This window comes from Oncorhynchus kisutch, unplaced genomic scaffold (assembly GCF_002021735.2).
Source record: "Oncorhynchus kisutch isolate 150728-3 unplaced genomic scaffold, Okis_V2 Okis07a-Okis12b_hom, whole genome shotgun sequence".
Lineage (NCBI taxonomy): Eukaryota > Metazoa > Chordata > Actinopteri > Salmoniformes > Salmonidae > Oncorhynchus > Oncorhynchus kisutch.
Window position 1 is genome coordinate 8028932 of NW_022261984.1, and position 9109 is coordinate 8038040.

A 9109-nucleotide genomic window follows, 5' to 3' on the forward strand; every position below is an offset into this window, starting at 1 on the left:
TTGGGGTGGAGGAAGGTGGAGGGTTATTGAGTCTGGTTGGGGTGGAGGAAGGTGGAGGGTTATTGAGTCTGGTTGGGGTGAAGGAAGGTGGAGGGTTATTGAGTCTGGTTGGGGTGGAGGAAGGTGGAGGGTTATTGAGTCTGGTTGGGGTGGAGGGTTATTGAGTCTGGTTGGGGTGGAGGCTTATTGAGTCTGGTTGGGGTGGAGGGAGGTGGAGGGTTATTGAGTCTGGTTGGGGTGGAGGAAGGTGGATGGTTATTGAGTCTGGTTGGGGTGGAGGAAGGTGGAGGGTTATTGAGTCTGGTTGGGGTGGAGGAAGGTGGAGGGTTATTGAGGCTGGTTGGGGTTGAGGGAGGTGGAGGGTTATTGAGTCTGGTTGGGGTGGAGGAAGGTGGAGGGTTATTGAGGCTGGTTGGGGTGGAGGGTTATTGAGGCTGGTTGGGGTGGAGGCTTATTGAGTCTGGTTGGGGTGGAGGGAGGTGGAGGGTTTTTGAGTCTGGTTGGGGTGGAGGGTTATTGAGTCTGGTTGGGGTGTAGGCTTATTGAGTCTGGTTGGGGTGGAGGGAGGTGGAGGGTTATTGAGGCTGGTTGGGGTGGAGGGTTATTGAGGCTGGTTGGGGTGGAGGGTTATTGAGGCTGGTTGGGGTGGAGGGTTATTGAGGCTGGTTGGGGTGGAGGCTTATTGAGTCTGGTTGGGGTGGTTGGGGTGGAGGGTTATTGAGTCTGGTTGGGGTGGAGGAAGGTGGATGGTTATTGAGTCTGGTTGGGGATGGAGGCAGGTGGAGGGTTATTGAGTCTGGTTGGGGTGGAGGCAGGTGGAGGGTTATTGAGGCTGGTTGGGGTTGAGGGAGGTGGAGGGTTATTGAGTCTGGTTGGGGTGGAGGAAGGTGGAGGGTTATTGAGGCTGGTTGGGGTGGAGGGTTATTGAGGCTGGTTGGGGTGGAGGCTTATTGAGTCTGGTTGGGGTGGAGGGAGGAGGAGGGTTATTGAGTCTGGTTGGGGTGGAGGGTTATTGAGTCTGGTTGGGGTGGAGGCTTATTGAGTCTGGTTGGGGTGGAGGGAGGTGGAGGGTTATTGAGTCTGGTTGGGATGGAGGAAGGTGGATGGTTATTGAGTCTGGTTGGGGTGGAGGAAGGTGGAGGGTTATTGAGTCTGGTTGGGGTGGAGGAAGGTGGAGGGTTATTGAGGCTGGTTGGGGGTTGAGGGAGGTGGAGGGTTATTGAGTCTGGTTGGGGTGGAGGAAGGTGGAGGGTTATTGAGGCTGGTTGGGGTGGAGGGTTATTGAGGCTGGTTGGGGTGGAGGGGTGTGGAGGGTTATTGAGTCTGGTTGGGGTGGAGGCTTATTGAGTCTGGTTGGGGTGGAGGGAGGTGGAGGGTTATTGAGTCTGGTTGGGGTGGAGGAAGGTGGATGGTTATTGAGTCTGGTTGGGGTGGAGGAAGGTGGAGGGTTATTGAGTCTGGTTTGGGTGGAGGGGGGTGGAGGGTTATTGAGGCTGGTTGGGGTTGAGGGAGGTGGAGGGTTATTGAGTCTGGTTGGGGTGGAGGAAGGTGGAGGGTTATTGAGTCTGTTTGAGGTGGAGGAAGGTGGAGGGTTATTGAGTCTGGTTGGGGTGAAGGAAGGTGGAGGGTTATTGAGTCTGGTTGGGGTGGAGGAAGGTGGAGGGTTATTGAGTCTGGTTGGGGTGGAGGGTTATTGAGTCTGGTTGGGGTGGAGGGTTATTGAGTCTGGTTGGGGTGGAGGGAGGTGGAGGGTTATTGAGTCTGGTTGGGGTGGAGGGAGGTGGAGGGTTATTGAGTCTGGTTGGGGTGGAGGGTTATTGAGTCTGGTTGGGGTGGAGGAAGGTGGAGGGTTATTGAGTCTGGTTGGGGTGAAGGAAGGTGGAGGGTTATTGAGTCTGGTTGGGGTGGAGGGTTATTGAGTCTGGTTGGGGTGGAGGAAGGTGGAGGGTTATTGAGTCTGGTTGGGGTGAAGGAAGGTGGAGGGTTATTGAGTCTGGTTGGGGTGGAGGAAGGTGGAGGGTTATTGAGGCTGGTTGGGGTGTAGGCTTATTGAGTCTGGTTGGGGTGGAGGGAGGTGGAGGGTTATTGAGTCTGGTTGGGGTGGAGGAAGGTGGATGGTTATTGAGTCTGGTTGGGGTGGAGGAAGGTGGAGGGTTATTGAGTCTGGTTGGGGTGGAGGAAGGTGGAGGGTTATTGAGGCTGGTTGGGGTTGAGGGAGGTGGAGGGTTATTGAGTCTGGTTGGGGTGGAGGAAGGTGGAGGGTTATTGAGGCTGGTTGGGGTGGAGGGTTATTGAGGCTGGTTGGGGTGGAGGCTTATTGAGTCTGGTTGGGGTGGAGGGAGGTGGAGGGTTATTGAGTCTGGTTTTGGTGGAGGGTTATTGAGTCTGGTTGGGGTGGAGGCTTATTGAGTCTGGTTGTAGTGGAGGGAGGTGGAGGGTTATTGAGTCTGGTTGGGGTGGAGGAAGGTGGATGGTTATTGAGTCTGGTTGGGGTGGAGGAAGGTGGAGGGTTATTGAGTCTGGTTGGGGTGGGGGAAGGTGGAGGGTTATTGAGGCTGGTTGGGGTTGAGGGAGGTGGAGGGCTATTGAGTCTGGTTGGGGTGGAGGAAGGTGGAGGGTTATTGAGGCTGGTTGGGGTGGAGGGTTATTGAGGCTGGTTGGGGTGGAGGGGTGTGGAGGGTTATTGAGTCTGGTTGGGGTGGAGGCTTATTGAGTCTGGTTGGGGTGGAGGGAGGTGGAGGGTTATTGAGTCTGGTTGGGGTGGAGGAAGGTGGATGGTTATTGAGTCTGGTTGGGGTGGAGGAAGGTGGAGGGTTATTGAGTCTGGTTGGGGTGGAGGGGGGTGGAGGGTTATTGAGGCTGGTTGGGGTTGAGGGAGGTGGAGGGTTATTGAGTCTGGTTTGGGTGGGGGAAGGTGGAGGGTTATTGAGGCTGGTTGGGGTGGAGGGATATTGAGGCTGGTTGGGGTGGAGGAAGGTGGAGGGATATTGAGTCTGGTTGGGGTGGAGGGAGGTGGAGGGTTATTGAGTCTGTTTGGGGTGGAGAGGGGTGGAGGGAAATTGAGTCTGGTTGGTGTGGAAGGTTATTGATCTGGTTGGGGTGGAGAGGGGTGGAGGGTTATTGAGTCTGGTTGGGGTGGAGAGGGGTGGAGGGTTATTGAGTCTGGTTGGGGTGGAGGAAGGTGGAGGGTTATTGATTCTGGTTGGGGTGGAGGGAGGTGGAGGGATATTGAGTCTGGTTGGGGTGGAGGAAGGTGGAGGGTTATTGAGTCTGGTTGGGGTGGAGGAAGGTGGAGGGTTATTGAGTCTGGTTGGGGTGGAGGGTTATTGAGTCTGGTTGGGGTGGAAGGTTATTGAGTCTGGTTGGGGTGGAGGGAGGTGGAGGGTTATTGAGTCTGGTTGGGGTGGAGGGAGGTGGAGGGTTATTGAGTCTGGTTGGGGTGGAGGAAGGTGGAGGGTTATTGAGGCTGGTTGGGGTGGAGGGAGGTGGAGGGTTATTGAGTCTGGTTGGGGTGGAGGAAGGTGGAGGGTTATTGATGCTGGTTGGCGTGGAGAGGGGTGGAGGGTTATTGAGTCTGGTTGGGGTGGAGGGAGGTGGAGGGTTATTGAGTCTGGTTGGGGTGGAGGAAGGTGGAGGGTTATTGATGCTGGTTGGCGTGGAGAGGGGTGGAGGGTTATTGAGTCTGGTTGGGGTGGAGGGAGGTGGAGGGTTATTGAGTCTGGTTGGGGTGGAGAGGGGTGGAGGGTTATTGAGGCTGGTTGGGGTGGAGGGAGGTGGAGGGTTATTGAGTCTGGTTGGGGTGGAGGAAGGTGGAGGGTTATTGAGGCTGGTTGGGGTGGAGGGAAATTGATTCTGGTTGGGGTGGAAGGTTATTGAGTCTGGTTGGGGTGGAGAGGGGTGGAGGGTTATTGAGTCTGTTTGGGGTGGAGAGGGGTGGAGGGAAATTGAGTCTGGTTGGTGTGGAAGGTTATTGAGTCTGTTTGGGGTGGAGAGGGGTGGAGGGTTATTGAGTCTGGTTGGGGTGGAGAGGGGTGGAGGGTTATTGAGTCTGGTTGGGGTGGAGGAAGGTGGAGGGTTATTGAGTCTGGTTGGGGTGGAGGAAGGTGGAGGGTTATTGAGTCTGGTTGGGGTGGAGGGAGGTGGCTGGTTATTGAGTCTGGTTGGGGTGGAGGAAGGTGAATGGTTATTGAGTCTGGTTGGGGTGGAGGAAGGTGGAGGGTTATTGAGGCTGGTTGGGGTGGAGGGTTATTGAGTCTGGTTGCGGTGGAGGAAGGTGGAGGGTTATTGATGCTGGTTGGGGTGGAGGAAGGTGGAGGGTTATTGATGCTGGTTGGGGTAGAGGAAGGTGGAGGGTTATTGTTATGCATTGGATCAAGGCAAGAACGCCTGAGTCACGCTGATGCTCTTTTCTCCCTGCTGTGAACCACTCTTGCAATAAAACACACAAAAAAAACCAATAAAACCCAGTAGAACCCAGTAGAACGGCACCGATTCATAGAGGTGCCTGATTTAATAAAAACTCAAAACATAGATGTCCCTCTTTTAAAACCTTTCTGTCATCCAGCTGGGAGAGAGCAAGACATTGTCCCCAAACTAGGGCAAGGACAAGACTCTGTGTGTGTGTGTGTGTGTGTGTGTGTGTGTGTGTTTGTGTGTGTGTGTGTGTGTGTGTGCTTGCATGCGTTCATGCATTCGTTAACGTGGGAGTGGTAATGGGGAGGTCATGGGACTTCCTGGTTGGAAAGAATCCCAGCAACTCCTTCTCTCTTGACCATAGAGATAGCTAAAGGACTCATTTTTATAGCGATGCCATTGAGGCCAACACCCATTGGATTCCCCACCAAGTTGACTATTTTGACTAGATTAAAATGGTGGAAGCCCTCAATGGCTCTGCCTATGCTAAAACAGCCATTTGACCTATAGAGGCCTCTATATTTCTCTATGCCTTCTCCCTTCTCTGACCAGGAAGTGTAAACATAAGGTTCAGAATGTTCTTCTCTTGATGAGATGCTTACAGAGCTATTTTTTGAAATGGGCCATTTTCTCAAGTAAAGTAAAGTAAACTAATTCTCTAAATATTCAAACATGAAAAAAAATATATATATATTTGTACTTTTACAGGCAGGAAATTATATTTTCACAGACTTCCCACTTCCCTTCTTTTCTCAATCTTCCGCCGTCTCTATCCCACAGGAGGTTGGTGGCACCTTAATTGGGGAGAACAGGCTCGTGATAATGACTGGAGAGGAATCAGTGGAATGGAATCAACTACATCAAACACATGGATTCCATGGTTTCCATGGTGATGGAGGATTCCAGGTGTTTGATTCCATTCCATTTGCTCTGTTCCATCCATTATTATGAGCAGTTCCCCTCAGCTGCCTCCACTGATCTGTCCCCCTCCTCTCCCTCCCTCTCTCCCTCTTTACCTTTCTCTCCCTCCCTCCCTTCCTCCCTCCTTCCCTTCCTCCCTCCTTCCCCCTCCTCTCCCTCCCTCTCTCCCTCTTTACCTTTCTCTCTCTCTCACTTTCTCTCCCTCCCTCCCTTCCTCCCTCCTTCCCTTCCTCCCTCCTTCCCCCTTATCTCCCTCCCTCTCTTCCTCTTTACCTTTCTCTCTCTCTCACTTTCTCTCCCTCCCTCCCTTCCTCCCTCCTTCCCTTCCTCCCTCCTTCCCCCTCCTCTCCCTCCCTCTCTCCCTCTTTACTTTTCTCTCTCTCTCACTTTCTCTCCCTCCCTCCCTTCCTCCCTCCTTCCCTTCCTCCCTCCTTCCCCCTCCTCTCCCTCCCTCTCTCCCTCTTTACTTTTCTCTCTCTCTCACTTTCTCTCCCTCCCTCCCTTCCTCCCTCCTTCCCCCCTCTCTGCATCTCTCTAAACTTCTGAGTCATGCGATGCACCACAATTAGAGCCACTGACTAAACCTCTGCAACTCAGCCAGACCGCTCTGAAAATGTCTCCATTAACATACTGTATATAACACACACACACACACACGCACACACACACACACACACACACACACACACACACACACACACACACACACACACACACACACACACACACACACACACACACACACACACACAGATATTAAAATAGTATCTATAATTACGGTTTTCACTGAAGGGTTGGAGAGGGAACAAGGTAATTGGTAGCCCTGTTCTGATTCATATAAAATTCTGTCTCAGAGTCTGTGTATGTCTATCATTTAAAAGACAGTGTTGACCTGTGAGTTTGTCTCTAAGTTTAGCATTGTTAAAATATCCATCCATCCAACCATCACACCGTACATCCATCCATCCAACCATCCACCCAACCATCACACCGTACATCCATCCATCCATACATGCATCCATACATCCATCCATCCAACCATCACATCCATCCATCCATCCAACCATCCAAGCATCACACCGTACATCCATCCATCCAACCATCCAACCATCACACCGTACATCCATCCATCCATCCAACCATCACACCGTACATCCATCCATCCATCCAACCATCACACCATACATCCATCCATCCAACCATCCAACCATCACACCGTACATCCATCCATCCATCCAACCATCACACCGTACATCCATCCATCCAACCATCCAACCATCACACCGTACATCCATCCAACCATCCAACCATCACACCGTACATCCATCCATCCATCCATCCAACCATCCAACCATCACACCGTACATCCATCCATCCATCCAACCATCCAACCATCACACCGTACATACATCCATCCATCCAACCATAATGTAAAAGACCGTGTTGACCTGTGAGTTTGTCTCTAAGTTTAGCAATGTTAAAATATCCATCCATCCATCCATACATGCATCCATCCATCCATCCATCCAACCATCACACTGTACATCCATCCATCCAACCATCCAACCATCACACTGTACATCCATCCATCCATCCAACCATCCAACCATCACACCGTTCATCCATCCATCACACCGTACATCCATCCATCGATCCAACCATCACACCGTACATCCATCCATCCAACCATCCAACCATCACACCGTACATCCATCCATCCAACCATCCAACCATCACACCGTACATCCATCCATCCAACCATCCAACCATCACACCGTACATCCATCCATCCATCCAACCATCACACCGTACATCCATCCATCGATCCAACCATCACACCGTACATCCATCCATCCAACCATCCAACCATCACACCGTACATCCATCCATCCATCCAACCATCACACCGTACATCCATCCATCGATCCAACCATCACACCGTACATCCATCCATCCAACCATCCACCCATCACACCGTACATCCATCCATCCAACCATCCAACCATCACACCGTACATCCATCCATCCAACCATCCAACCATCACACCGTACATCCATCCATCCATCCAACCATCACACCGTACATCCATCCATCCAACCATCACACCGTACATCCATCCATCCATCCAACCATCACACCGTACATCCATCCATCCAACCATCCAACCATCACACCGTACATCCATCCATCCAACCAACCATCCAACCATCACACCGTACATCCATCCATCCATCCAACCATCCAACCATCACACCGTACATACATCCAACCATCCAACTATCACACCGTACATCCATCCATCCATCCATCCAACCATCCAACCATCACACCGTACATCCATCAAAACATCCAACCATCACACCGTACATCCATCCATTCATCCATCCAACCATCACACCATCCATCCATCCAACCATCCATCCATCCAACCCTCCAACCATCACACCGTACATCCATCCATCCATCCAACCATCACACCGTACATCCATCCATCCATCCAACCATCACACCGTACATCCATCCATCCATCCAACCATCCCAACCATCACACCGTACATCCATCCATCCATCCAACCATCACACCGTACATCCATCCATCCATCCATCCAACCATCACACCGTACATCCATCCATCCAACCATCACACCGTACATCCATCCATCCATCCAACCATCACACCGTACATCCATCCATCCAACCATCCAACCATCACACCGTACATCCATCCATACAACCATCCAACCATCACACCGTACATCCATCCATCCAACCATCCAACCATCACACCGTACATCCATCCATCCATCCAACCATCCAACCATCACACCGTACATCCATCCAACCATCCAACCATCACACCGTACATACATCCATCAACCATCACACCGTACATCCATCCATCCATCCAACCATCCAACCATCACACCGTACATCCATCCATCCATCCATCCATCCCTCCAGCAATTCAACCATCACACCGTATCCATCCAACCATCACACCGTACATTCAATACCACTCTCCACTCTACTTTAACAGGGTGGTCGAATCAGTCAATACCACTCTCCACTCTACTGTAACAGGGTGGTTGATTCAGTCAATACCACTCTCCACTCTCCACTCTACTGTAACATGGTGGTTGATTCAGTCAATACCACTCTCCACTCTCCACTCTCCACTCTCCACTCTACTGTAACATGGTGGTTGATTCAGTCAATACCACTCTCCACTCTCCTGTAACATGGTGTTTGATTCAGTCAATACCACTCTCCACTCTACTGTAACAGGGTGTTTGATTCAGTCAATACCACTCTCCACTCTCCACTCTACTGTAACAGGGTGTTTGATTCAGTCAATACCACTCTCCACTCTCCACTCTCCACTCTACTGTAACATGGTGTTTGATTCAGTCAATACCACTCTCCACTTTACAGTAACAGGGTGGTTGATTCAGTCAATACCACTCTCCACTCCACAGTAACAGGGTGTTTTGATTCAGTCAATTCCACTCTCCACTCTACAGTAACAGGGTGTTTGATTCAGTCAATACCACTCTCCACTCTACAGTAACAGGGTGTTTGATTCAGTCAATACCACTCTCCACTCGACTCTACAGTAACATGGTGGTCGATTCAGTAAATACCACTCTCCTCTCTCCACTCTCCACTCTACAGTAACATGGTGTTTGATTCAGTCAATACCACTCTCCACTCGACTCTACAGTAACAGGGTGGTCGATTCAGTAAATACCACTCTCCACTCTCCACTCTCCACTC